The sequence below is a fragment of the Poromitra crassiceps genome (assembly GCF_964638095.1).
Source record: "Poromitra crassiceps genome assembly, chromosome: 2".
Taxonomy (NCBI): domain Eukaryota; kingdom Metazoa; phylum Chordata; class Actinopteri; order Beryciformes; family Melamphaidae; genus Poromitra; species Poromitra crassiceps.
This window is the reverse complement of record NC_139624.1, coordinates 26,792,761-26,800,033: the sequence shown is the minus strand read 5'-3', so window position 1 is coordinate 26,800,033 and position 7,273 is coordinate 26,792,761.

The following is a 7,273-nucleotide window of genomic DNA, read 5'->3' as shown; positions in this document are numbered from 1 at the left end:
CATCTTGTGTTTGACCATGCTTCCTCAAGTTTGAGGTGTTTCCCTAGTCAGCTTTGCAATTCACATCACAAATGTTGCAACCAGTGTTGTCTGAGTCTATCTTGGTAAAGTGTAGCCACAGCTTTCGGCTGGTCCTGTTTTGCTTTCAGGACCTTCAGGTAGAGTGACGTACTGACGTAATGCGCTCTCGCGTGTTGCCTTAAGGTTCCGTCGAAATTCTCTCTTTCTATTACTCAGATGCGTTCAAGTACCGAAATTTGGTACCGTTCGTTTTTATGTGAACTGGTACGGGGCAGTACCGACGTAATTCGGTTTTCAAGCAAATTTGGGAGCCGATCAGAGCAATATGGCACGCCTTCCAACTCCGGACGGACAGACACACCACCAATGATCGTATATAGGACAGGCTCACTACAACTGCTCAGAGAGCGCAGGCCAAGGCCAATACTCCAGTCTGCTATGATATGCACATTTTGTCAGTCGGATCGGAACCCTAACACCCAATTCTGACTCTACGACCTTCCTATCCGTATCTGGTTGACCTGAATCGGATCGGACCCGCGCCATTTCATGGGTTCTTCCTTGGCCCATGATGCACCCTCCCACCAAGTTTCATGAAAATTGGACCAATCGTTTTTCCGTAAACCTGCTAACAGGCAAACTGCATGGAAAAAACCTCCTTGGCGGGAGGTTATAAGTCAAGTTTACTTAATAAATAACAAACAAATCAAGGTGTTGATGTCCAGGTCCCACACTTCAGGGTTGACATGCTGGAGTTGTTGACGGACGCTGTCCAGGTCCCACAGAGTGCCACAGAGTTGCTCTAGTCGCTCGAGTAGCTCGTATAGCTCCCGTCGCTTACGCAAGCGAAGTAGTAGCAACTGCCAGTATCCAACTTTATTTGCATCTGGCGGAAGCACGCCACAAACTTCGATTGGGTCTGCATGTGGTGGAGGCGCTTCGACGGCGTCCCTTGCACAGTCGCCTGTGGACTGCGGAGCACATATTGGCAGCGATGACCTGTGTGCCATTAACAGTAATGCGGTTACACAAAATCTAGCAGCCCTACTTATAGTCTCTGCAGGGAAGGATTTATCATCACTGATGATGTCACATTGTCTGAGTGTCTGTCATAGACAAATCTCTTACTCAGAGATGAAATGTGATGTCATCAGTATCAATGATGTAACTCGAGCAATTGTGATGTCATCGGTGATGATGTCTTCAGTGATGATGTCACTTGTGATCAGTGTTGTTGGGCAAGTTACTTTCAAAATGTAATATACTACATATTACTAGTTACTTTCATTTGAAAGTAATAAGTTACTTTACAATATTACTGTCTGTGTAGAGTAACTCGTTACTTATTACACTACTTTTGCATTACTTCCACTGTAATAACAGCAGTAGCAGAATGACATCGCCGCCCCGGAACATCCCGAAAAATAATTTAAATCGTCTTGAAGTCAGTGTAAACCATCCAAAATTCTAAATGTTATCCTTTTCCTTTGTTATTATTGTCATCTATATTGGTTATTTGCATAAAAACACAACAGTTTGATTAGGGAATGATTTAAATAGTGCTTTGATTTAAAGAAAAATAACTCAATTTGTAACTTGAGTTACTTGACAAAGTAACTGGTATAATATTACTGAATCATATAAGTAATAAGTTATATTACTGAGTTACTGCTAAAAGTAATATATTACATCTCATATGTTACTTTTGTAATGAGTTACCCCCAACACTGCTTGTGATGTCATGTCACTTGAGCAATTGTGACATCATTGTCACTGGACAAAACTTGACGACATCGAAGCCACGCCGTTATTAGGCCCCGCCTCTTTCATGCCAGACCACTGAACAGTTACTTGTTGGGTCTGCATGTGTTTTGGGTGTGTGTGTGTGTGTGTGTGTGTGTGTGTGTGTGTATGTATGTATGTATGTGTGTGTGTGTGTGTGTGTGTGTGTGTGTGTGTGTGTGTGTGTGTGTGTGTGTGTGTGTGTGTGTGTGTGTGTGACATCATCCAATGATGAATGAATAGGTCAGCATTTCCATGCTTTCTCTATCTAAGCTTCCAAGTAGGCTATATTTAATTATTTCGTAACCGAAAGACAAAACTCTGCAAAACTGTTTCCTCATCGCTTCAGAAGTCAGACTTTGTTCAAGCGGTGCCTGCGCAGGTAGTCCGCTGCAGTCAGAAACCAGGATAAGGTGTATACATGCAGCAGTATCCCAGTTTCTTTCAGAGTACTCCAGCCAGCATAACCGAGTTTCTCAAAACCAGGAAGAGGGCTTATCCAGGTTTCTGAAATCAGGATACGATGTTTACATACGCAAACACAAAAACAGAATAGTCCAAAACCCCGACAGTAACACTATAATACTACTAAGGTGTCTTTATTCTAAGTAATGTAAACGGTCAATGATTCATGGTAAACGGACTGCATTTATATAGTGCTTTTGTGCCTACATTCACCCATTCACACACCGAAGGTGGCAAGCTGCCACGCAGGGTGCAGGCACAGCCATCATGAGCAATTTGGGGTTCATTGTCTTTTCCAAGGACACCTCGACATGCGGACTGCGGGAGCCGGGGATCGAACCACCGACCTTCTGATTAGTGGACGACCCGCTCTACTTCCTGAGCCACAGCCGCCCCAATAATATATAAGACTTAATAGGTTTGTTTGTCATACCTGACATGTTTCGACTACGGACTTCCTACAGTCTTCCTCAGAGACGTCACATGATGTTAGTTACTGTGACGTGTCCTAGTTAGGTTTGGTCATCCCACACTTCTGCCAGAAAGTGGGTTCTATTTCTTCTAGGCTGGATTTCGAGTGGTTTGTGCAGGAAAAAGCTGCTTTGTACGATGTTCGAAATGCACTGATTTTTTTTTTGTCTCCGTCCGCCACCAAACACTACATAGTTGTTGTCACTGGTCACTGGACACCTTCCAGTCACATCTTCAAACCTGTTCGTTTGGACATGTGGGCCTTTGAACTTTGCCCACTTTCTACTGAATGCACCAATCCATCTGCCTTGTGTGGCTATTTGCAGGACCGACATTTATTGACTTGTTTATTTACCGTCCTAGACATTCTGTGGGTGAAGGACTTTTGGTGATACTTGTCATCCATACCAGAAAACCAAACAATAGTCTCTTGTGCAGTTCAAGTGGTTAAATAATTTCCCTTCTGTGTGTGTGTGTGTGTGTGTGTGTGTGTGTGTGTGTGTGTGTGTGTGTGTGTGTGTGTGTGTGTGTGTGTTTTCAGCACCCGATGTCTTGCTGGCCAATGAAAGCCCCCCCCTCATGCAAATGAGGCTGCTGTTAACCCCAATCAGAGAGGTTGCCGAGTGCGCATCAATCCCACATCTCCCTTAGTGCTATGCAGGCAACACACAATGGTTCCCACCCTCCATAGGCCCACAGGTAATTACCGGGAGCCAGAAAGGGAGAGGGTTATGGGAGTCGGCCTCAGATGTGTGTGTGTGTGTGTGTGTGTGTGTGTGTGTGTGTGTGTGTGTGTGTGTGTGTGTGTGTGTGTGTGTGTGTGTGTGTGTGTGTGTGTGTGTGTGTGTGTGTGTGTGTGTGTGTGCGCGTGCGTGCGCGTGTATGTGTTAAGTGTGTTTCATGTACGTGTTTATGTGAAACAGGGTTATGTTGCATGTTGGGTCAAGTGCTGTCTCCAAGACCTACCACACCCCATCCCCCAAAGCACACACACACACACACACACACACACACACACACACACACACACACACACACACACACACACACACAGTGTGACAGGTAATTACAGCATGAGTGTGGCTGTGCTGTATGTTGGATTGGAGGGTCAGCCGTGGTGTCTGCTCCCTGTGGGCTCTAAGTCCACCGTGTCACCTCTCTGACTGCACCCACAATCAGCTCCATTAGCACTGTCTACCTGTCTGTCTACCTGTCTACCTGTCTGTCTGTCTGTCTGTCTGTCTACCTGTCTACCTGTCTGTCTGTCTGTCTGTCTGTCTGCCTGCCTGTCTGTCTGTCTGTCTGTCTGTCTGTCTGTCTGTCTGTCTGTCTGCCTGCCTGTCTGTCTGTCTGTCTGTCTGTCTGTCTACCTGCCTGCCTGTCTGTCTGTCTGTCTGTCTGTCTGTCTGTCTACCTGTCTGTCTGTCTGTCTGTCTGTCTGTCTGTCTGTCTGTCTGTCTACCTGTCTGTCTGTCTGTCTGTCTGTCTGTCTGTCTACCTGTCCGTCTGTCTGTCTGTCTGTCTACCTGTCTACCTGTCTGTCTGTCTGTCTGTCTGCCTGCCTGTCTGTCTGTCTGTCTGTCTGTCTGTCTGCCTGCCTGTCTGTCTGTCTGTCTACCTGCCTGCCTGTCTGTCTGTCTGTCTGTCTACCTGTCTGTCTGTCTGTCTGTCTGTCTGTCTGTCTACCTGTCTACCTGTCTGTCTGTCTGTCTGTCTGTCTGTCTGTCTGTCTACCTGCCTGTCTGTCTGTCTACCTGCCTGTCTGTCTGTCTGTCTACCTGTCTGTCTGTATAACTATCTATCTGTCTGCCTGTCTACCTGTCTGTCTGTCTGCCTGTCTGTCTACCTGCCTGTCTGTCTGTCTACCTGTCTACCTGTCTGTCTGTCTGTCTGTCTGTCTGTCTGTCTGTCTGTCTGTCTGTCTGTCTACCTGCCTGTCTGTCTGTCTACCTGCCTGCCTGTCTGCCTACCTGTCTGCCTACCTGCCTGCCTGCCTGTATGTCTGTCTGTCTGTCTGTCTACCTGCCTGTCTGTCTGTCTACCTGCCTGCCTGTCTGCCTACCTGCCTGCCTGCCTGTATGTCTGTCTGTCTGTCTACCTGCCTGCCTGCCTGCCTGTCTACCTGCCTGCCTGCCTGTCTGTCTACCTGCCTGCCTGTCTGTCTACCTGCCTGCCTGCCTGTATGTCTGTCTGCCTGTCTGTCTACCTGTCTACCTGACTGTATGTCTGTCTGCCTGTCTGTCTGTCTGTCTGTCTGTCTGTCTACCTGCCTGCCTGCCTGTCTGTCTACCTGCCTGCCTGTCTGTCTGCCTGTCTGTCTACCTGCCTGCCTGTCTGCCTGTCTGTCTGTCTGTCTGTCTGCCTGTCTGTCTGCCTGTCTGCCTGTCTGTCTGTCTGTCTGTATGCCTGCCTGCCTGTCTGTCTGCCTGCCTGTCTGTCTGCCTGTCTGTCTGTCTGTCTGTCTGTCTGTCTGTCTGTCTGTCTGTATGCCTGTCTGTCTGTCTGTCTGTCTGCCTGTCTGTCTACCTGTCTACCTGACTGTATGTCTGTCTGCCTGTCTGTCTACCTGCCTGCCTGTCTGTCTACCTGCCTGCCTGTCTGTCTGCCTGTCTGTCTACCTGCCTGCCTGTCTGCCTGTCTGTCTGTCTGTCTGTCTGTCTGTCTGTCTGTCTGTCTGCCTGTCTGTCTGCCTGTCTGCCTGTCTCTCTGTCTGTCTGCCTGTCTGTCTACCTGCCTGCCTGTCTGCCTGTCTGTCTGTCTGTCTGTCTGCCTGTCTGTCTGTCTGTCTGTCTGTCTGCCTGTCTGTCTGCCTGTCTGTCTACCTGCCTGCCTGTCTGCCTGTCTGTCTGTCTGTCTGTCTGTCTGTCTGTCTACCTGCCTATCTGTCTGTCTACCTGTCTGTCTGTCTGTCTGTCTGTCTGTCTGTCTGTCTGTCTGTCTGTCTGTCTGTCCGTCTGCCTGTCTGTATGCCTGCCTGTCTGTCTGTCCGTCTGCCAGTCTCTCTGCCTGTCTGTCTGTCTGCCTGTCACCAGCAACACAAGAATGTGGTCGCACATTAATACATTACAGTAAGTTTTCAACCAGCTCGTTTGGGTAAACATAATTAGTGCACTTTTTAACACACTCTGTTTTATACTTATAGACCGATATTTTACATTCAGGGCTGCCTTAACCTGCCATAAGGCCCTGGGGCTGAGAAGCTCTGTTGTTGTTAGTTTGTTGGTCCCTTTGGCCTCAGTGGGCCCTTTGAATTATCAGTATTATGACACGTGACAACGCATTGATTCAGCACCATGGACAGCAACATATATCCAACATTTACTATTCAGCCTACCATCACCAGGCGCTTTGAAAAGCGCAACAAAAAAAGAAAGCAACAGCTGTCTCTCTCACAACTGAAGAGGTTTGGCTCAGCTGCCTTCATAAGCACCGACATATTTTTTGTTTAACAGTTAAAACATTAAACTTGAACAGGAACATGAATAAATATTTAATTTGAGGAAAACATGCTGTCTAGTATTTTTGACGTATATTCAAAGAAGCGACGTGAGACAAACTGTGAACTGATCAACTCTGTTTATTAGCGTAGCAACTTGTCAACTCTCTCTGTCTGTAGGAAGTACTGAACCATAATAACCTGCCCCCAGACTCATCCTATAGGCTCTCTTCCACAGGGCTTCCTGTTAGTCACCACATAGAATGAAACAACATAGAAGATTAAACATAGAAATAGAATACACCACAATTTTCTGGGATTGAGGGATTACTAAAGGGATTTTGTGTGTAAAAAAACATTAACGATAATTGATCGTTAATTTTCCAGAATTTCGATTATGGAAATTTATTCAAATGCCCATCCCTATTTTGGATCAGTGCCCAATTCAACCTCCCTCTTTCTTGTTTTTCTTTTTTCTTTTTTCTATAGCCTTTATTTAAACAGGTAAAATCACATTGAGACCCAGGGACTCATTTACAAGTGTGACCTGTCCTCTGTTTGAAGCTAATGCGGAAATTGTATTCTTTCGAATGGCCAGTGGGGGGCGACGTGGGTACTGCAGAAACTAAATCGGTAACATGCAAGTGAATGGGAAAATGACCCCACTTCTCTCTCGGTCTATGTCAAATAAATAATATAATACTGTTAAAATAGTTTGACTTTTTGTTTTTTATAAGTAGCTCTCACCCTTAAAAGGTTTGGGCACCCCTGCTCTAAATGATCCATCTCTGGCAGACCTGGCAACTATTACTCTACATTGTGATACCTAGTTATGTTGTTTCTGTTCCACATGAACCATATCAAGTAATGGAGTAAAAGAAAATGTGATGTGATGTGATTCATAGGCCCTGGGCGCTGAAGCCCCTGTAAGCCCCTGCATTGAAACAGCTGTGCTGACATTAGGGCTGGGTATTGGCAAGGACCTCACGATACGATACGTATCACGATACATGGGTCGCGATACGATTGTATCACGATACATTGCGATACAATACATATTGCGATATATTGCAATACTCTAGACAATTTACTAAAAAT